General features: G+C 39.7%; 1 pseudogene across 1 annotated transcript; it reads right to left on the bottom strand.

The window, feature by feature from the left end:
- Positions 1-2,316: 2,316 nt before the first annotated feature.
- Positions 2,317-22,399, bottom strand: LOC148879683 (protein SPA1-RELATED 2-like; annotated as a pseudogene). The gene is made up of 8 exons (XR_016104306.1): positions 22,268-22,399; positions 19,956-21,355; positions 18,869-19,026; positions 14,412-15,256; positions 11,964-12,110; positions 4,273-4,586; positions 4,130-4,189; positions 2,317-2,645 (listed from the first exon to the last, which is right to left on the bottom strand). The product of XR_016104306.1 is annotated as a protein SPA1-RELATED 2-like (transcript).
- Between the last annotated feature and the right edge of the window lie 734 nt (positions 22,400-23,133).

Raw genomic sequence — 23,133 nt, 5'->3', positions numbered from 1 at the left:
GTGGAACCCACAAAGGTCTCACACAAGTCTATGAGGGTCCAACCCTACCTTTGGAAGAGGTTAGGCCGAATTCACTACTCAGAGTAGTGAATCCCTGACTCAATCAACTTGGGCCCAACATCTACACCTAAATGATCATTGGATTCAGCCACCCTATGAAAACCCAAGGATAATGGACTTATGTAAGATGAAACTCATTAGGTAATCAACTCTATAATGGTCTCTTACATCTAACATCTCAACCCATAATCATCGGAACACTATCCACAAGGAAGGACCTCTTCCCTGCCTACAAAATGCAATATCACACGCTCTACTCGAATGGATCTTGGAATTAAAACATTTTGCAAGCATTTTTCATAAAAATAGTAATATAACATATAAATATATTTTGTAAATCGGATTTCAAATACAGTTGAAATCCACCGCCGTTAGTTTACTTTCCATCAGAGAGAGTGTAAAGCCTAATATTCACTTTGTCTGACAAAATGGTCGATCATATCACTATGATCACTCACTCAAATAATTTCTCAAACTGCCCCAATATGCCCAAGTATTTGACCCTTGATAGATCTCACTAGTTTGAACATCAAAGACGGGTTAGTTCAATACCTAGTGTAATATCATAATCAAGTATGGGGTTAGGTGCAATTTTTCACTTTTGCCCATGCATCTCCAAGGTCTAAGGTATAACTGAAAATTGGTCCAAGTTCAATGTTTCTTCTAAACACCCACTGGCTGTGCTTAAGGTCTAACCCTAACAACTGAAACAAATTATTCCACTAGTTTGACAGTACACCAGTGTCAACATTGTCAAGATGAACTCCCCAAATCTATTTAATGGCTGAGAACATTCTACACTAACACAAGTCTCAAAAGTATCTAATTTAAGAAATAATTCACTGAAAACACATCGTTAAAAGCATAAAACAATAATATATTTTATTCGTTTTCTAATACCCCCTCCCCTCCTAGTCAAGATACTGGTTGATTAGTTACAAGTTTTTCAAGTGTCATACTTGAATCTTATCAAACACTATCTTATATTAAGGTTGTGTTTGGTTTGAAAAATAATGCAGAGAAAGGAATGAAAAGGGAAAAAAATCTAAACAAACCTTGAATAGGTTTCCCTACCATTTCCTCCATGCTTCGTGTCCAATTAATTGTCCTAATTTTGGAGCAAGATTTAGCTAAACACTTTAACTGTTCAGCGGACTATAGAACCAATGATAAGGTTCTACACCATATTAAATACACGAGGCCTTCGTCTTTTACAATGGGGCTCATGAATTTATTACCGGCGTGCAACCACATCATTGGTTCCACAGACCACAGCCCGCTGAACATCTAAACTAATCCGAATTCCTAATTTCAATGGTACTGCTACATGTTTGGATTTTGGACAACTAACAAAAAAGGTAAAATATTGCATGATAGTGAGAATATGACGAGATTAATAAAACTGAGAGGTGTATGATAAAAACTTACTCTCCCCCTCCCTTCAAATTATCCATAATCCAAGTCTCAAAAGACAAAAAAGACGCGCAAGCGCACACACACACTCCTCTAAAAGTACAAAATTTTTTATGGGATTTCTCTGGAAAATTGTAAATATACATGATTTATAAATTTCAATAATGATTTATTTAGATACACGTAAATTGAGAACGTTCTTGAACTGATCAAAAAGGTCAGTAAATAGTATCCTCTCTAATGAACAAATTCTTGTAAAACATGCATAGATGGACTGCACAGTTCATTCACATCAATATACAAAATTTACATTCTGGTCACAGAGATGTTATTCCTGTCACCTCAAGCTCCAAGCACCTACTTGCTGCCTCCAATATGATCCCACACAACCCACGTTTAGTTGGACAGCATGCAAGGTGAAGCTCAACTTATTGCCACCAGCTCATGGCCTCATCCATCTTGTGTACCTAGGACCAGGTTCTAAACTTTTCTCCGTAAGTGCTTAAGCCCCTACTCTGCAACAAAATTTGGTGGTATTAACCTTGCGGTTGCACCTCATCCATGGTAGAAGATACTGCATCAATTTCCATATTACTTGTTGGGGTTCCATCGGCTATAATAGTTGAATTGCATGCCATTTATTATTCAACTGAATCAGACCCTTTCTGATGCCAGAGAGATCACAGCAAAGCCATAATGTGAAACTGATTGAGCTGTTTAGTTTGACAACAGTGGCTCACTATTTTCTGTGTGAGCAAGGATGAGAAACAGACAGCAGACAACTCAAACCACAAAATTAACTGGGGGTTCAGTTTTCTTCTGCCTCTGTTGCCAACCTTCCAGCTATACATCCTTTTTTTTATGCTCTGTTTGGGGGGAAAGGGATGTCCACCCCAAGACCTTGCTAACCTCTGGAAGCAAAACCAGTGCACAGCTGGCAAAAGCACCTTCTTTTTTGGAAACATGGAGAAGTATATCTTCCTTACACCATCTGCAACAATTTTACTCCCACCAGAGTTGGCAGCAACGACCATGTTTGACTTCCCACTCCAACATACACTAGAGACGAACTGCCCATTGTCATCTCCAGTCTCTTGCCCAGAAATAGAATCAATGGAGCCAAAGTTATGACAAGTAATTGGCATGGAGAAAGATTTATAATATGCAAAAACCTGAAATGAGTATAAGCAACAAGAGTTAGAAATCCTTGTCCAATTTCTATGGAACAGGTGAACAACAAACTATATTTTCCCCATTCTTCTTTGACAGCCCAAAGGGAGGGTGGACCTTGACACAACGGTTGGGTTGCTTCATTGCGACCTGGGTGACCAGGGTTCAAATCTTGGAAACAACCTCTCTATATGTGCAGGGGTAAGGGTGTATACATCTGTCCCTTCCCAGACCCTGCATTGGTGGGAGCCTCATGCAAAGGGCTGCCCTTCTTTGACAGTGCAAAGGAATATCACATATGTTAAGAGTCTTCCAGTCACCAAACTCTCCACCTACGATATTTTCATTGTTTAGAAAACTAGACCGGACCGGCCGGTTGAACCATGACCCAGGGTGACCAGTTCGGTCACACCTCAATAACTGGACTTGCTTAAAACCCAGTGGAAACCGGCTGACTGGCCAGTTTAACCAGAAAACCAGTGAACTGGTCCCGGTTTTATGAAACCGCCTGGGTCCATACATAGGTGAAATTTTAAAATGTTGTTTACAAGATTTGAACCCAAGACCTCTTGTTTTCACATATTACTTAATTACCACTAATTCACCTTTTATTGTACATATTACATTATTATCCACGCATTTTAAAGAAGATGTAAATTAAAAGACTTGAACCCTAGTCATTTGTTTTAAAAAGTTGTAAAATATATTATATATAGTATTTATATGACCCATAATATATATGTATATGCCACGTCATCATGGTTCGACCTCCGGTTAAACCCCAGTCGAACCTATGACCTGTGAACCTCTCTCCCTTCTCCAGTTCTATGACCGGTCCGGTTCTCTGAACATTGATATTTTCAAACTAGGCCACAGGACATCTGAATGGACATATTACATATAAGATTAGTAGGCTGGATTTTGGCTGAGGTCTCCTGATCCCAAGTTTTCATATGTGGTGTTTTCATTGCCATAGTGTTTTGTGTTGTGATCATCCCATGATATCCCAGTATGAGCCATATGAAACATCAAGTTACTAGGACAAAGTGCACAATTTACACTATTAGATATAAAAAATCTGAATAGTATATAAAATTGAACTCATTGATCATGGTGCACAATCTACACTATTAAGAAGAATCTGAGCATCTGTTATTTTGTAGGAAGTATTTGAACTATATGAAAGTTGACCTGATTGGATACCATAAGCATCTAAGTAATACAACAAATGCATGATATAGTATCGGATTCAGGTGATTAAGAGTTTAAGACCATGATATCATTTTAAATTCGAAGCATGAATTTCACAAGGACAGGAAGCACAAAAAGTTCTGACAATTATTGTATGGCATGCACAAGAAAGCTATGTATGGACTATTTACAGTTTAAAGACCCAGAACATTGAATATCCTAATTGAGCTTTACATATCATAAGTAACAAACAAATAAGAAAAGGCCTAAACCTAATATTGAAATCTAGGTATACCTCATTAGTTTCTGAACCGCAAGCTATATATCCATCAGAAACAGATAAACCGACAAAGTTCTGAGGAAGCAAATAGCAAACAGTTAGTGGATAAGCTATAAACGTTAAGCTGCAAGCACTAAACGTTTAGAAGAGAGACCAACCTTCTCATTAGTGTGACCACTAAACGTTAAGCTGCAAGCATTGGACAACCACTAGAACTGGTTATGGTGAGATCTCAGAGCTTTAGGGTGTTATCCGTGGATGCAGAAACAAGGGTCTCAGGATCTAAGAACTTTACATAGCTGACAGCTTTCCCATGACCAGCCAATGCACACCAGGGAATTCTTGTATTGCGAAGATCATAGCAGTAAGTCTTGTAATCAGCAGAACCAAAAGCCAATAGATGGGTGGAGTGAGTGGAGAACTGAACGCAGCATATGTTGGCAACATTCCTGATTGTGCTGATACTGCTTTTCTGTACAAAATAATCACACTCAATATGAATTTGCACATTGTGCAAAACAAATAGTTTGATAACTCCCCCCCCCCCCCAAAAAAAAAAAAAAATCAGACACAAAAAAGTAGAAAAGGGGAAAACAAAAATAACAACAATAGCAGCAAAAACAGGAAAAAGAAGAATGTATCTGAGGTCAATAATAGCCTGACCACCATCTGATATTCAGATTGTCTATAGTTCACCAGGTTTGATTACTCTCTATCTCTAGTATGAGTGAACAAAAAACAGATGGCTTGGATCATCCAATCAGGTTACTTTGGCCCAACAAATCTCTCTCATGTGGAATAAACATAAGAACTGTCCAAAAGAACCAGGAGTTTTCCATTGAAATTTTTGGGCCCAAAGAGAGCCCATAGAATTCTCTCCACCCAAAATTCAGGAGAAAATTTCTGGATAAAATTTGCCACTTGTCAAAAAGAAGCCCTTCTTTACAGGAATGTTTTGAAAAAACAAATCCAAGGATGACAAATTCTAGGGAAAACTTCAGTACAAGGAGGGGTATAAGGATTACGTGGACTAGAGGAGTGAAAAGAAAGCTGATCAAATGGATACCCCATCTGATGGCTAGCCTGCATTAGGTACAGGGTTCCTTCATGTGGTAGAAATAACTGGAATCATCTAGTTAGATTCCCCATTTAATCATATGGATCCTGCAAGATAAACAGAATAGTAATATCTAGGTGCACATAACATGCAGGGGCAAGATTATAGTTGGGGTGTTTAGTGGAGTTTAAACAACCTACCAGTGGAAATACATTTGGGAGTACAAAAAGATACCCCTCTTCCCTCTTCAATCTTTATTTATTGGTAAATTTCAATCTAGAAAGTTGATATTTGTTCTAACCTTTAAGGGTTTGGAAGTTTGTTAGGAACTGCCTAACTCAGGGACTCTTTCGAGGGAGCCTGCCTCCTGAATGAGAGAGAGAGAGAGAGAGAGATTGTATTCCCAAACCGATAATCCCCTCCTAACCTCCTTTCCTTATTTATATACTGCTGTTACAATTCTGTTATACCAGCGTCTCCACTTGTCCAGTCCACTTGTCTAGTTTGTTATTTAGTTTGTTCCAGTGGTTGGCTGTTAGTTACATTCTTTAAAGGCTGGCGTGGCCTTTTCTTGTACACTTGTATTCCCTTTATTTGTGTCCCAACAGTCCCTCCTCCCTTGAAAGTGAACTTGCCCTCATGGTCAAGATGTGGGAATCTATTCTATAAATCCAATTAAGGTTCCCAAGTTGCATCTTCAATTGGGTGACCTGACCACACCACCAATGCCTCTGGTTTGATGTGATTCCCTTTGCGTATCCACCTGAAATCTGTTATCTGAGTGGGCTCAGTTTGAATTTGGCCATCTTCCTAGAATGATGGGAGGGTGGTTGTTGTTATTGCTCCTGTTTTTGGCCATTTCTTGAATAGGGATACATGGAATACAGGGTGTAATTTTGATGTTGCTGGGAGGTCAAGCCTGTATGCCACCGACCCAATGCGTTCCACAATCCGAAATGGGCTGAAGTACCTAGGGCTCAGTTTGTTCCACCAGTGGCCTGCTACTGAAACTTGCTTGTATGGTTGTAATTTAAGGAAGACTTGCTCCCCAATCTGGTTTTGGACAGGCCTATGCCTTCTGTTGTAGTAGTCCGCCATCTATTGTTGGGCTCGATGGAGGTGGGATTTGAGATCTTGTAACACCATATCTCGCTAGAGGAGTTGGTCTTCTACTGCTGCTACTGCTGTAGACCTTTTCTCATATGGGAGTAGGGGAGGTGGGTCCCGTCCATATAGAGCCCGGAAGGGAGTCATTCCTGCTGCACTATGATACGTGGTATTGTACCACCATTCTGCCCAATGAAGCCACTTGAGCCACTGACATGGCCTATCCCCTGCGCAGCACCTTAGATAGGTTTCCAAACTCCAATTGACCACCTCAGTCTGCCCATCTGTTTGAGGGTGGTAGCTGGTAGATTTGAAGAGTTTCACTCCCTGTAGTCGAAAAAGTTCTGCCCAGAAACGACTCATAAAAATAGGGTCGCGGTCTGAGACAATAGAGTTAGGGGTACCATGCAGTCGTGCCACCTCCTTAGTAAAAATCTCAGCCACCATGGAGGCTGTAAAGGGGTGAGACAGAGGGAGAAAATGGCAGTATTTGGTGAATCTATCAACCACTACGAGAATGACGGACTTGCCATAGGAAAGGGGGAGCCCCGTTATAAAGTCCATGGATATATCTACCCACACTTGTGTAGGAATTGGGAGTGGTTGTAGCAGTCCTGCTGGAGACTGGGTATTCACCTTATTTTTCTAGCAAATGACGCATTTGGCTATGAATTTTTGGATCGAATTTCGCATGCCTTTCCAGTGGAATTGGGTGGCTAGTCTCTGCTGGATATGGGCTGAATCCTGTGGTATTACCATTCGAAGTTTATACAGCAGCAAGTTATTCTCCACTGTGTACCCTGGGTGGCTAGTAGGGTCCTCTTGGACCTGTGAACGCAGCTTGCTCAGTTGTGGGTGTATTTCAGCTTCTTCCCTTAGCTGACCCATGATGGAACATGTTGAGCCCGTGAGAAGTAATGGAAATAGTTGTGGTTGGCGTGACAGTGCATCCGCCACCTTGTTAGTGTGCCCTGCCTTGTATTTAATGACATAATCGTAGCCAAGTAATTTGGCTATCCATTGTTGCTGTTCCGGGGATAGTACGGACTGCTCCAACAGAAATTTCAGGCTCTAGTGGTCAGTTCGTATGATGAACCTCCTTCCTAGAAGGTAGGGCTGCCACCTCTGAACTGCAAGAACAATTGCTATCAGTTCGCGTTCGTATATTGATTTGGCCCATTTCTGTGCTGTCATTGCTTTGCTAAAAAACTCTAGTGGCCTTTCTTCTTGCATGAGGACTGCACCAACTCCTTGGCTAGACGCATCACATTCAATGATGAAGTCCTTTGAGAAGTCTGGAAGTGCGAGCGTCGGTGGGGGATGAGACAGTTGTTTTGAATGTCTCGAAGGCCTGTCGGGCCTCCCTAGTCCAGCAGAACCCATTCTTCTTAAGTAAACTTGTCAATGGGGCAGCAATCAGTCCATACCCTCTAATGAATCACCATAGTACCCTGTTAAACCCAAGAAGCCTGGTAACTCCTTAACATTTTGAGGTCGGGGCCAATTTATCATGCTTGAGATCTTTTCCGGGTCTGCTGCTACAATGCCATTTTCGACCACGTGCCCTAAATAGTGTACTTGTCTGTCCAAATGCGCATTTTGACTCCTTTGCAAGGAGTTTATGAGTCCTTAGCAGTTCCAAGGTGATTTGTAGATGTACTAGGTGTTCGCCCCATGTAGCGCTATATACAAGTATATCATAAAAAAAAAAAAAAAAACGAGTATAAATTTGCACAAATGGGGTCGAAATGTCATTCATAAGGGATTGGAGCGTAGCTGGCGCATTGGTCAACCCAAACGGCATAACCAGAAATTCATAATGCCCTTCGTGTGTACGAAAGGCAGTCTTGTGAATGTCTCCCTCATGGACCCGAATTTGATGATATCCCGATCTCAAGTCTAGTTTAGAGAATATGGTGGCCCTGCCGAGTTCATCTAGCAGTTCATCGATTACCGGTATGGGAAATCGATCCTTCATAGTAATGTTGTTCAGAGCCCTATAGTCTATACAAAACCGCCATGTCCCATCCTTCTTTTTCACAAGTAATACTGGCGAGGAGAATGGGCTTTGGCTGGGTTGTATGATTTTTCTGTCAAGCATATCTTGCACTTGCCTCTCAATCTCTAGTTTAGAGAATATGGTGGCCATGACAAGTTCATCTAGTAGTTCATCGATTATCGGTATGAGAAATCGATCCTTCACAGTAATGTTGCTCAAAGCCCTATAATCTATACAAAACTGCCATGTCCCATCCTTCTTTTTCACAATTAATACTGGCAAGGAGAATGGGCTTTGGCTGGGTTGTATGATTTTTCTGTCAAGTATATCTTGCACTTGCCTCTCAATCTCTAGTTTCTGAAAATAGGGGTAACGATAGAGCCTTACATTTGTAGGTGCAGTTCCGGGCAGCAATGGAATGCAATGATCATGGGCACGCTTTGGTGGTAGTTCCTTAGGTTCTTGGAAGATCACTGAGAACTTCTGAGGTGGCTGTTGTGGTTGTGTGCGGCCTTCTTCGGATCTGCTTCCTTGGGCTAGAATGGGGCCGTTCCCGTGGGAGTCTATCTGCATTAAAACGATGTGGGCTGGGTCTACCACCTGTTTCCTTAGGGAGGCGAGACTAATAGGTCCTGGACCCTTGGATAGCTGCCCTTGAATATGCACCTGTGAGCTGCCCACTTGAAAATCCATGGTGAGACGGGCCCAATCACATATCACCCGAAAGGTTATACATGGTTGGACCGGAATCCTTAGTTGTCTGACCAATGTTTGGGTAATGAAATTGAGGGTGTTGCCACTGTCTATCAAAACCGTCACATGGCACCCTTGTACTAGTCCGGTTACTCTCATAGTTTGAGAAGAAGCAAGACCGATCAAGGCTAGAAGAGATACTTCCGACTATTCCTTTGTCCATTGCCCCCATTCTTGGTTGTCCATTGGCTCTTCAATGTCCGTTGATTGCTCGACATATTCGGTTTCAGGTTGAAGGAAGAAAACTTGAGGGATCTTACAGCGATGGCCCGGCCCGAATTTGTTTCCACATGCATAACAAAGGCCCTTTTCCCGTTGGGCTTGCATCTCAGCCCAGGTTAACCTCTTGGCTGAGCCAGGGCCTGAACCAGAGTTGGCGTCCTTGCCTATGATTCCTACTCCTGATCTGGGCTCCGGTTTACCCAAGATACCTGGTTCTGGGTTTGGTATACCTGGTCTGATCGCAGCTCCCAGAGGTAGATTAATCCTTCTTGCCTGATTTAGTTTGCCTTCATGTAATCGAGCTAAGGTTGCTGCTTCAAAAACGGTGGTGGGCTGCATGGCTTTTACCTCCAGTCGCAGTTCTTCCCTGAGTCCACCAACAAAACTGCCGACAAGCGCGTTTTCTGGCCAGCCTTGCACGCGCACAGCCAATCTTTCGAATGCCATCTGATAATCTTGGGCGGAGCCGGTCTGTCGTAACTTAGCGAGGCTTTCATCATAGTTCTCAAAAGCCGAGACTCCAAATCGCATGGTTAAAGCGTCGGTGAAGTCTGCCCATGTGGCCCTTGGGTGTCGTCGCCGGTACCACTGGTACTAGACGATCGTCTCTCCTTCCAGGTGTACAGAAGCTAATGGAACACAATCAGGTCCTTGTTAGTCGTGGTAATTGAAGTATCTTTCTGTTCGCAAAAGCCTGGATGTGGGATCTCCCCCTGCGAAGATGGGAAACTCAATTCTTGTTGTTCTTAATCCGCTTCGATGACTGGTGTCACTGCACTCTTCCTGATTCGGCGCAGGTGGTGCCTGTGCCAGTCATTCAAACAAGGATGCAAAGCTTTCTTTGATTTCTTTGACATCAGCCGATATTCTTTGCATTTCTCCTTCCATGTTGTCGACTCTGTTCTCCATTGCTGATGACCTTGTGCTTGGCATCTTGGCTCTGATACCAACTTGTTAGGTACTGCCTAACTCAGGGACTCTTTGGAGGGAGCTTACCTCTTGAATGAGAGAGAGAGAGAGAGAGAGAAAAAGAGAGATTGTATTCCCAAATCGACAATCCCCTCCTAACCTCCTTTCCTTATTTATATACTGCTGTTACAATTCTGTTATACCAGCCTCTTCACTTGTCCAGTCCACTTGTCTAGTTTGTTCTAGTGGTTGGCTGTTAGTTACATTCTTTAAAGGCTAGCGTGGCCTTTTCTTGTATGCTTGTATTCCCTTTATTTGTGTCCCAACAAAGTTCAGTTTTTTTGCTTAGGACTAGTAGAATGGCCCCAACATCCACAAGAAGCATTAGGGTCCTAATTCAGCCCCAACACCTCAATGTATCAAGTTGGTAAGGAGGTTGAGTGGACTTCCAGTCAGGAGGTCTCTGATTGGTTCGTTTGAAGAATTGTTAATGTCTAGTTGATTGTCATCTGGCAAACTCAGGTTAATATCTATACTTGCAACTTAAGAGTTTGTAATTTGTATAGTATAGACTATTCCTCATAAACAATTCAACCATTGTAACTGTGCAAAGTACAATAATAAGCAAATGTATATCTGAAAAATTCAAATTTTTGATAGGTTAAAGGATTACATTGGGCAGAGATCAGTATGTGGGTATCTTTTCCAGCTTTCTTAGCAAAAACCTATACAAGGAAGATTGGGGCTGAAAATAAAGTGTAAAATTTCTTAAGCAATCACCTTGTGCTAAAATGAAAGAGAAATACTAATAAAATTCCTACAAGGAATTGACGGTTAATTGGATTTGGACCTAACATTAAGTAGTTTCAGATGGGTTTGGGTATATCTAGTTAGCTTCATTTACATACAACCTAGGATATCAACTGCAAGTTTGAAAATGATGATATAATCAGAATGAAATATAAATGAACGTGCAAATATTTTAGACAATATGAATTCATGCTGCACAAGTTTCAAAAAAGAAATGGTCAAATCTTGCTGCAATAGATACAAGAAATAATGTTAGTAGGAAATTTATGGAGAGATACAAATGAATAGTGAATTCCTTGGGGAGTCTAAATTAAGAAAGTTTGTAACCAAAACACAAAGGCAGCATTGATGTATCATATAAACAAAAAAAACAATGTTTTTCAGGGATTATTTTAATAAAAATCAGATATATGCTAAATAGGATAGAATATACGTGGCTTTCTACAATGTTTCAGACTATTTGGAATTTGCAAAAAAAAAAAAGTAAAAAACAAAAAAACTGATAAACTCCTACAAGGAATTGACAGTTAATTGGACTTAAGATTAAGTGGTTTCAGATGGGTTTGGGTATATCTAGTCAGTTTCATTAATTAACAATAAATGCTGGCATATTTTAATAAATATTCAGAGAGAAAAATTGTACTGGAATTGACAAAATCAACACTTCAGAGAGGTGAATCTTACTTGGATATATTGGAATTATATATCAGGGGTGAGAATGGGACAAAAACACATTTGTTATTTGGCCCCACTCTCATTTCCACTTTCCAAGGGCAATATTGGAATTTTTTATCAGGGTGTTCGACCATTGTCCTTGCCCCACTTAGATGAACTGTGTACGGCCTTATGGTAGTTAAATATTGGGAAAACGAAAAATATAGAGGGTAAAAAGGGAAAGTAAAATCAGGTTTTTTGACGCAACAATTGTTACCATCCTTATTTTTATAAATGGTACAGAAAGGAAACCAGAGAGAGAGAGAGAGAGAGCATGCCTCGTTAATACTCCAAAGCTTCACTGAACAGTCATCACCTCCACTGGCTAGTTTTGTGGGGTCTAATTGAGAAAAATCAACAGACCAAGCTCTTTTTTGGTGCTCTGTATATTGAGAAAACCCTTCACTGGTGCTTACATCCCATAACTACATACAATCCAGACAAATGAAGATTAGAACCATGCATTAAACTGACTAAATAATAATAAATGTTAATAGCATCAGTCTAAAACAACAAAAGTGAGGTTAAGAAATTGATTAGTAGTATTTTATTATCTCCTTGTTTTTTCCCTCGGTATTTTGAAATGATTACCAAGAAAAACTAAAAGCTAACTGAAGGTTTAGTCAGACTCCTACGTAAACCAATATTTGTGAACCTATAATATCCAGATATGCATACCCACACAGACATGAATATGGGAAACAGGGATCCAACTCTCCATTTCCCAAAAATCCCAGACATAGATATTGGTATGGGTATCCTCGTATCATGCTTTTCTATTTTGGGCTTTTTTTTTTGTGAACCTATAATATCCAGATATGCATACCCACACAGACATGAATATGGGAAACAGGGATCCAACTCTCCATTTCCCAAAAATCCCAGACATTGATATTGATATGGGTATCCTATATAATATACTCGTATCATGCTTTTCTATTTTGGACTTTTTTTTTTAAGTTACCATCTATGTCTAACCAATGCAATTAAGGTTGTCTTTGGTAAGAGTGCAAATGCAAATATGTTCCATTCATGAAAATGCAAACTTCGTTTGTTTTCAAGTCCTGATGATTTAGGGAATTCAACAAGAGCTGAAATTCATGCTGTTTTATATGGAGTACAAAAGCAAAACAAATGAATTTGGAGAGGGCTATCATTGAAGGGAACTCTCAGGTGGTGGTTGTTGGATATAAGAATAAAGAAGAAAGCAGTTTGGATTCAATGGTTAACAAGGAACATGGTGATAAGAACTCACTGTGTACCAAGGGCTGCAAATGGTTTGGCTAATTCTTTAGCTACTAAGGGGTTAATAGGGACCATTTGTATCGGACTCCATTATCATTTTATTGTATTGGAGTGAGGTAGGTATATCCATCTCTCCTAGGGATGCAGAAGTTGTGCATATATTTCTGTTCATATTAATGAAATTTTGTTATTTATAAAAAAAAAATGCAAACTTGGTTTGGTTTTGCATTGTGATAAATTTTATATTGTGTTTGGTTGTGATGGGTACAAACACAATTTCAAGACTGGACTATACTTTTTTTTATGAATTACTTTTATACTTTACTTTTCTTACATTGACAAATTTCAAGTGCAAAAATTTGCTTCCATTTTTTGGACGTAAATTTTGCTCACTTTGAATGCAAAAACGTCAGAAGAAACAAATTTACTTTCATTTTCAATACAAAACACATTCTTACCAACCAATATTTGCCAGGCTATGTATGTATGAATTATGTAGACACACACATGCATACATACATATATGAAAGCCAGACCAGGCATCAAACTGGAAAGGCTTCTCCTCAGAGTTCAACATGTTTGGCTGTGACATCAGCATGACAACCATAAGTAGGCTAATAAAAATAAAAATAAGAAAATGGCAAAAACAAGGTAAGTAGTTCAACAAGTTAACAGTTCCACCATGTTTTGACCACATCAATGGTTTTTTTTAATACATCCCAGCTGGTTCATGTCTAGGAACCGGAAAGGATCAAATTTCCTTTGGACGTGGTTCAACCATCTGGAGCTGGTCCACTTTTCAAAACATTGATACATTATATTTGTACTTACATTTATATACAGAGAGAGAGAGAGAGAGAGAGAGAGAGAGAGATTATAAAGTTGCTCAATTAAAAAAGAATACTTAAGATATATATATAACTCTAAAATAAGAGATATACTTAAGAAGGGTTCGAGTCTAAGAACAGAATATTGGTAATGGCCTTTTTTACTTAAGCCAGAATATTCTTTATGTTAGATCTCCACTAATCATCCACTTGTCTAATATATTTGGATACAGAGTGCTTAAGCAATGCAGTTCAGGGACAATTCAATTAAACCAATTGTGGCCCAGCCGCCCAGGATCTGTGCAAGGTTCCAATTCCAAATACCAATACAGTCCAATACACCAGATGGGGCATATCAGACTTTTGTAGAGGACACTTTTTTTTTAGTTTTTTTTTCAAGCCTGTTCAAAAGGGTCGGTATAAGGCCTGTCTACCCCCCCCCCTGAAATAGGTTAAAACCCCAAAACACCAAGCATTTCGTGTATTAGTGACCCACTGATACAACACGTATTGGCTGATACATTGCAAAATTTTCATCTTTGCATCTGTGTCCCACATATAATGCAGGTAGAAATCAGGGCTGGATGTTATGACATCCTGAACCATGTACTCCCTTTTGGTAAAAAGGAACTTTTCAGGCACAAGAATACAAACCTGGACCACACCATCAAAATCAGTTGAAGCCAAGTAGTTCTTGATATAGTTGTTCCAGCAAACACAGCTGAGCCTAGATTTGCTTGACACCTCAATCACTGGGTAATGGATGTCAACAGAATCATTCAAGAGGGCATGGAATTCAAATATCTTAATTTTCTTCGCTACTCCAGCAGCAGCAAAGTAATCCTCATCCCGATCAAAACTCAAAGAACAAATTACATTTGCAGAGTTGACAAGATCCCCCCCATTTCTTAATGTTCCACGTACTTCAAATTTACTGTAGCGAGCATATTTGCATAAACCATCAAAAAATGCTCCAATGCAATCACTACGTCTCTGGTTCAGTACCCATTTTTGTTCTGAACACCATCTATCCCGATTCTTTAGCAGATCCTTATCAAAGCGTGCTGTCGAATCAGCTTCTGGAAGCTGGACTTGGGATCTCATAGAGAAGTATGCACTTTCAAGCTGACTGATATTCTTCATTAACCTAGCCTCATTCCTAGTTGACACGGGGTAGCTTGTTATGTGGCTCTGACCCTAAAGGTTCTTTAAGAAGGAACCCAAATTCTCTTGCATCGGAGAAGATTTTAAGTGTTTGAGAAAGAACAGAAGTTGTTCTTGATAACTGCCTTTTCTCAACCTCCTTGATGTCTGCCTCTAAGCACCCAATATTTTCAACTAACTTGGAAGCCTGCTTCTGCTTTTGTTCTTTCAGAGATATGAGAAAATGTAGTAACAACTCTGACTCAGCATCATCTTCATCAACAGACAATGCTCCTTCTTCACCTCCAGTTGAAAAATCTCGAGATTCACAAATTAAATCAGATTGTAGAATTTCCCTGTTACAACACAACAGATTTCTCAGTGCATTTTCCTTGGAATATTTGATCTCATAATCCAAAATACATAGGACCAACTTAGTCACATAATTAGAATTAGCATGATAATAGTCCTCCAAAACCTGACAAATACCTATATGTCATTTTATATTTATTTAAATTTGGGTAAATGGATTAAATTAGAATCCAGATTGAAGGAAACATAGATTGAATTATAATCCATAAATGGTGGTTTAACATTTTAGCTCTAACTCAGACATCACCTTTGAATTGCAGCTAAGAAAACCTCCTATTTGAAAAAAATCTAGACATTCAAATAATTAAAAATAACCAAGTATACCTTCTCTTATTTCCTGCACAATTAGCCCCTTCTTATTGTGTGTGTCGTGTGCGTGTGTGTAGATAGATAGATATAGACATAAAAGAATGCAAACAGTTTAGATGTATGGACATTAGGTTCGTTCCTCTTCTTTGACCAAGAAAACACTCTAGAGGACTAATTGATCAAAGAATTCAAAAAAAAAAAAAAAAAAAAAAACTAAGAAAGTCCTTTCCCCTAGTTGGACCTATCAAATGGCAGATCTTAGCAGTCTCTCTGCATGTCTATATGTGCTTTCCCTGGAATATGAGCAGATTAAACACTTTTGTGAAGGAGCAGGAGAGGGGTGATTCCATCCTTTTCCTTTTTTTTCTTCAGGTTGGTCAGAAAAAGAGGTTACTCCTCCATGTCCTTCATTCTAAACACTAATTAGAGGTATGCCACATGCTCTGTACTTGAAGAAGGTTGGTATACATTGAGACTTTTTCTTTTTGAAAAGGTAATGTAATATACTACTAAGAAAATGGTAATTACATATCCATTTACCATGTATACCAAGGAACTGTGCATGGATCAATACACAGTTTAGTTAGTGTGATTTTTTTTTTTTGAGGAAATTAAATTTTCATTCAAAAAGAAGGGAGAACATATAAACATAAGAACAAAGTAACCTTTCAAAAAAAATATAATATACGATAGTCTTTTGAAGTCTTTGTGAGAAGCCATCCACAAACATAGCTTGCTTTTGATACTTCCTATCACCACTTCCTATGTGCTAGATTTATTTTCACTCACTTGAACATTTCTTTCAGATCATAATTCATAAAAAAATAAGACATTTCTTTCAGATCATATACACCATAACATAGCCAAAGGTATAAAATCCCAGAGCACTTTCCCTCTTTTTCTTAAACTTCCAAGCTGCTGACCTAGCAGGAAAAGGGATATCGACGCTGGAAAACAACTACACCCAAAGGTATTCATGATTACATTCCACAGCTTTGCATGAAAGGGAAATGCAAGAATAGATTATTATTTTTTATAAGTAAATAACAAGAATTTTATTAAAAGAAAAGAAGTTGCAAAAAGAGGGTGATAAGACAGCACTCGAGAACAAAGAAAACAAAACAAAACAAAAGAGTCATCTAACAAACTAGATAACAGGCTCTGCATTACATATTTGATATCCCATGACCTCTCCTAACCCACTCCCAAAATCCTCCTTGTTTAATTGACTGAGTTCGGGGAGAATCAACACCCATTCTACCACTGATCTTCCCACAGCCGCAACCATCTTCTCCATGCTACAAACCTTGTCTTCAAAAGTCCTGTTTCTTTCCTTCCATATGTTCCACAATACCACCATACCCCCTGACAGACCCACTGCATCCACCTCAGCCCATTCTCCTCTATCTGACCCCAAGGTCTCATTTTTCAACCTTAAATCAAAAGATTCCAATTTTGTTTCCGGCAATAATACAGCATCCGGATTGTGTTTTCTCAAAAGATTTTTGACCACCTCTCTCCTCTTCCCATCTCTTAGACCCCTTACATTCCAAGATAGAAGCTTCATTTCCGCATCTCCCCTCTCCCCCTCTATCTGCCCTTCTATTCCTCTTCCGTCAGCCCTGCATGTCTCCTCTTCCCCTTCCTTCAGCGGTTCCCCCGTTATCTCTTCCTTCTTGTTTCTCCCTTCTAGACCTCTCATACTGATCAATAGCTTTTCTCACCACTTCTCACCCTAGAAAAAACAGACCCAAGGCTTTACCTACCTCTATCTGTCTTTCTGCTAGTTCTTCGATACCCACCTTCCTCTTACCCACTGATGTCTCCTTCCTCTCTACCACCTTCTCTCCTTCCTGATTGTTTTCTGCCACGTCCCTCAGCTCCTCCACTCCAGCTCCCTCCTTCCCTTGCTTCCTCCCCCCAAGCTTCTTTGTTTTTTCCTTCCTATTATAGACTCTACTTGTTTCCTTCACACCCCCCCCCCCTTTTTCTTTTTGTACCAGACTTCCTGCCCCCTGACACAGATACAGTCTTCCCTACTCCATCGGAAACAGCCCCAGTATTACTGATTGTTTTTTCCCTGCTTCCTCCCCCAAAGCTTCTTTGTTTTTTCCTTCCTAGTATAGACTCTACTTGTTTCCTTCACACCCCCCCCCCCTTTTTCTTTTTGTACCAGACTTCCTGCCCCCTGACACGGATACAATCTTCCCTACCCCATCGGAAACAGCCCCAGTATTACTCCAAAACAGAGGTGGGGCAGAGATAGATAGAAGATGCTCCAGGGGGAGAAGAACGATGAGGGAAAGAGCCAGGGGATAGGCCTTCCTCATTGAGTCACTTACCTCCTGCCAACAAAAAACATCTTCAAATCTGCCTGGAACTGCCTCAATCCCTACCAGAGGCGGAGCTTTGTCGTTCGAAGTTACAGCCACCTCCACTTTATCCTCTTTGCCTTCATCTACTGTCTCCACCCCAACTTCTTCCTCCCTTACTCCAGAAACAGTTGTAACCTTTGTTACAATTGTATCTGAAGTGTGATTGTCATTCACTAGAGACTTCTTTCTTCCTGGTGTTGCTGAGATCTCTCCCTCTTCACTCTCATCTATATCTGTTCGAAGGAGCTTCGGTTTCCCTCCCTCCCAAACCCCATTCTTCCCATCGCCTTTGCATCTCATAATGACCTAGATCCAACCTTCACTGTTGGACAGTTTCCACTTCCTGCTCTGAGAGTCTATTGAAGCCTGTTCTCCCTTCCTCGAAGACGAAAGGGAAATTTCCATAAGACCCCTAAAATTCTTGTCTTTTTTGCCCCCTCCTCTTCTTTTACACTCCACCGACAACCTGCTAAATCAGTTGCCCCTTCTCCTTCTTCCTTGGTTGACACAACCGGCTGTAACCTATTCCTCTCCACACCATACAAAATTTCCAATAGAGACCACACTGGACATTTTCCAGTGTCATTCCCCTTTTCATCAGTCAAATAGGGAAGTTCCACATTGACAGAGATCCCACCCAACCAGGAACTGCTTACTTAGAAACTCTAATCCAACCCCAAATGGAAGCATAAACAAGGTCTCAAAACTCTAACATGGAGAAATTAATATTATATTTACTTCCATTCACTAGCATTTGGCTAATAACAACTCCAATTTTATCATATAACTCTAATATCATTGCATGCCAGGCATTTTGAGTTTACCATTCTCAACCCTTGACATACATCTCTAAATTACCCAGACCATAAAAATTACAGAAGGAAGTGGTAAGTTGAAGGATAGATGCAATACCTTGTTGTTGGCCGTGAAGAAGGTTCGGGATGAAGCAGCCAAAGACAGAACCCAGCCTCCTTGGGTTACTCTGACAGGAAGACTGGAGGAAGAATCCGATTGTGGAGATCCATCATTGCAGCAGCATGCACTTCCCATGATTCAAAACAGCTAAATAGCTGATTGAAATAGCCCAGAATTAGTTCCAAATCTACGCTTTCTAATCAAATTCAGGGAGGAAATGATTTTGAAAAATTAAAAAAAATAAATAAAGTAAAAGCATTGGATAAGCAATTGAGCAGCAGAATACATAATCAAGTTACAACTCTAAACAGTGCTGATATAATGTTTGCATCATAAGTAGACTATTGAACATGACCATGAATTTATATTTATCAAAAAAAAACACGTGACCATGAATTTATTTTGTTATTTGGAATAGTGCTAAGGAATTGGTGAATTATATCTTCTGCATTTCAGTCTTGCAGTGCACCTTTGTGTGTGGGTGAAAGCTATTTTGAAGTGGAAGGTCGTTAATCTACAGTGGCCACCCCTCCACCATGAATAAGTTTGGAGTAAAAAAAAGAAAAGTGGAAGATTGTTCTCCTGAATCAGTGATTGTTTTTCTGCACAGCTGGCAACACTATGGTCCAAGTAGAAGGGATCTTTGGTATGGCAGCTGGTGCCTTTTGAAATTTTTTGGGCTGAAAGGAATGCCCATATTTTTGAAAAAAAAAAAAAGGAATCTGAAGAGGTGGTGTTAAGGAAAGTTCAAGGAATGCTGTATTCTTGGTTAGGAACCCACAAAGTGTTTCTAGACAGAGTTCAGTTGCCTGTCCTGGAGACCAAAGATATCCATTTCATGATTTAGACCTGGATGGTTTCTTCTGAGTAGTTTCAGGAGTGCATCATATGGCACATGAATGTACATAGACTTGCCAAGTTTCATTTTCTAAGCATATGCAGTAACAGACTCCAACATCAAAAACTTGCATTCATACTACATGGAATGAAAACATGTAAGTAGCAAATTAACAACAGAAAAGAAATTTCACATGGTATGTATTTATGCAAGTGTGTGCAAGCAGATTAAGGAGAACATTCACACCTCAAAGAGAAGAACCCTAAGATTGTAGATATTGGAAGAAAATGTGCAACCCCTTTCAATCTGCCCCTCTGGACTGGTATACCACTTCTCTTCCAATTGAACATTTATAGATTGTAGCTTAACTTGAGTTGGAAATTGGGAATTCCGTAAAGCAAATGCCATGTTATAATTAAACCTTTGATGCTTTGTGTATAAACTATTGCAGACATCTAGATCCTGATGCAAGGACCTCTTCCTACAGGATAGATGATCCAAGTAGGGATTATCTTGGCCTTTAACACTCTCAAACAGTTTTCTCCGGGCCAATAAACCAAGATACTTAATCCGGTTTAATGCCAACAATTTGAAAGAAGATGGCCGTAAATCTTGCAAGGCAACTCCTTGAGAATGCAATTGATCCACCAGCTCCACAATATGCACAAATATATGCAGATTCTCTACTTTGTTTATTTTACGAGACCCAGGTTTCAACCATTCTCTTAAACTTATTTCATCATGACATGAATCAAGGCAAAGCCCAGCAACACTATCTGGGGATGGATTTTTGGCTTTTGCGCCTGAATTAAGTGATGGATCAGAAGCTATCCTATTGACGTAAACAGTTTTGTCATTATTCTGAACCATGGAGGCAATGCCATCATGATCTTCTGGATAACTTAATACAACCCCCTTCCCCTTTAAGGTATTCTTAACAAAAAACTGAGAAAATCCAGATGCAGACAACTTTTGTCCGAATACCTCCTGGGGTTAACCCATTATTGAAGGTGGCATTGTTATCACCATTGATTAAATGTCTAGGAGTTTCAGAGTTCTGAATTGATTCCTTATAGACATGAGGTTTCTGTCCCCAAAATTCTGGGAGAAACATATTCCCCATATCCTCCCCACCACTTCATGTTACTGGCTCCTTATCTCTGGACACCATGTCTCCCTGTGAGCTTTCAATTCCCAGCCCACCTGCTATTTGATATAGGAGCTGCCATTGGCCCTGCCTAACCACCGGTCCTTCCCTTTCATTTGAGCCATCAACCACAGATAAGTTTGGGTTCTTGTAGCTATTCAGTGTTAATTCTTCAACCATCACCCCTGCATCACTAAAAGAATGATGGATAGCAATTACACATGGGTTCTGATCCAACTGCAGAACTTAAACACCTATTTAGGCTCTGACCCTGCAAAGCATCTATAAATCCTTGGGGTGAGCTCTCAAGCCAATTACTTCCAAAAGGTATAAACATTGGAGATGGTTCCAACATATTGTGATACCCTGGTTTGAACAAATGATCACTCTCTTTCCTTCTGAGGTGTACACAGTCTACCACATCATTTTCTGTAACTTCTTCACCAGCTCCTTCCATGCTTTACAAACAGACTTCATTCAATCAAAAGTGCAAAGTGCCCTGCAAATGAACAGGTGGAGTCAGAAAGTGCGAAGATCATAGATGGTGAAACATGAGAAATATATAATAACATCAGCAGAAGAAAGAAAAGGCATACAAAATTTGAGTGCACTCCATCAAAAACTACTCCTGAGTAAATACATAGAAGCAAAGGAATAAATAAAAAAAAAAAATTGCATGCAGGAGAAAAATAGAAAACGTATAGAATCCGCAATAACCCAAATCTTAAATCATCCTCCAATTGACATAACAAAGATATTATCATCAAAACCACAAATAATATTAAATAAAGAAAAAAATTAAAAGCCCAAAAGCTATACCTAAATCGGAAACAGGAAAAGAATTGACAGACTTAGTAATAAATCCCATATCAGAACCAAATTCTGAAACGCTAAGAATATAAACACCGTCTAAACAGCTCGTAACTTCAAAAGTCCATGAAAAAGTTGAAAATTTAAGATTTAAGGAGACAATAAGGTACCAATATAATAAACCCAATTTCAACAATATACAACTCCTATCCGTAAATTCAATCCAAGAAGAAAGCATAAACAATCACATACGATTAAGAGTGGAAAACAAGGCCAAGAAAGTGAGAAACCTACCACAGCAAGAAGCTCAGTTCTCCATACTTGAACATAAAACCAAATTAATCTAGAAAATATAAACCTTGAAAACCCTAGAAACCTAAACTTAACTTAAGAAGGGGGACAAAAACTTTCCTGAAATGGAAAACATCTGTCATTCAGTGTCGCTAAGCCTTCCAGAGTCAGAACTAAACCCAGAAAGGGAAGAACGAAATAAAAACAGTGCGTCTAATCGGGTCTAAAGGATTTTTACAGGAAAATAAAATGGCTCAAGACAATTATGTCGAAGCATATCTATATATAGACCGATTCACATTTTTACGACCTTACTTTGCTCAGGGCCTCAGGCATCTCCCCGCCCACCAGATCTCTGAAACCCTGAGGTGCCGAAGAAAGAGCAAACCGGATATAATTTTAAGAAACTGTCAAACTCGTTCTAAATCAAAATTAAATAAATAATAATTGTCGTTGTTGTTGTGAAATGCAACTGCTTCGGCCAGAAATTACTGAAGTGCCAAGCAACGACCCTCGCGTCTATCAAAAGGAACAGGAGAGTCTACTGGTAGGGACCCGATGGCGAAGAAAAACAGGTCTGTAACAGGGAAACGAGATTCTAATCCAACGTAGTCTTGTAGATTGTATCTTATAGGCTATCTATTTTCATCATTAGTCTCTAGCTGGCTTTACCTTCACCACTCACCAGGGAGCAGTGTGATTCGAATGGTATTTCGTGCCTCCCAGAAGCCACAAATTGAAAGTAAGCAAATCCAGTCCATTCTCTAACCAAAAAAAATGAAAAAGAAAAATCTAGTCCATTCAATCCGTTGACAACAATTCCTATGGTCTCACCTCCATGATTGGCCGTTGTTCGAGTGGCCAAAGCATCAGCATCTTTTTTCTCATATACCCTGGGGAATGTGTGGATGCGTACCATGTGCTTGGTACTTGGTATTAGTTTTGATCTTCAATAAAGGAGATGAGACATTCTAGGAGATGCGTGAAACACCTGCTCACATGGTTCGCAAAATCTACGGAGAGCAGAGAACTTTTAATGTGTTAAATTAATGAAATGGTGGAAATATCCTCGATTGGACAAATATTCGTTGTAACTTGCAAGGATATCAGAACGACGGACAAGTGAGAACCATTCAATTGATCAGCTTTGATTTCACAAAAATCAAAACCCCTTCA

This window comes from Nelumbo lutea, chromosome 1 (genome assembly GCF_056320005.1).
Source record: "Nelumbo lutea isolate HS-2025 chromosome 1, American lotus-T2T, whole genome shotgun sequence".
NCBI lineage: Eukaryota > Viridiplantae > Streptophyta > Magnoliopsida > Proteales > Nelumbonaceae > Nelumbo > Nelumbo lutea.
The sequence above is the reverse complement of the archived record's forward strand: the minus strand, read 5'-3'. Positions and strand labels throughout refer to the sequence as shown.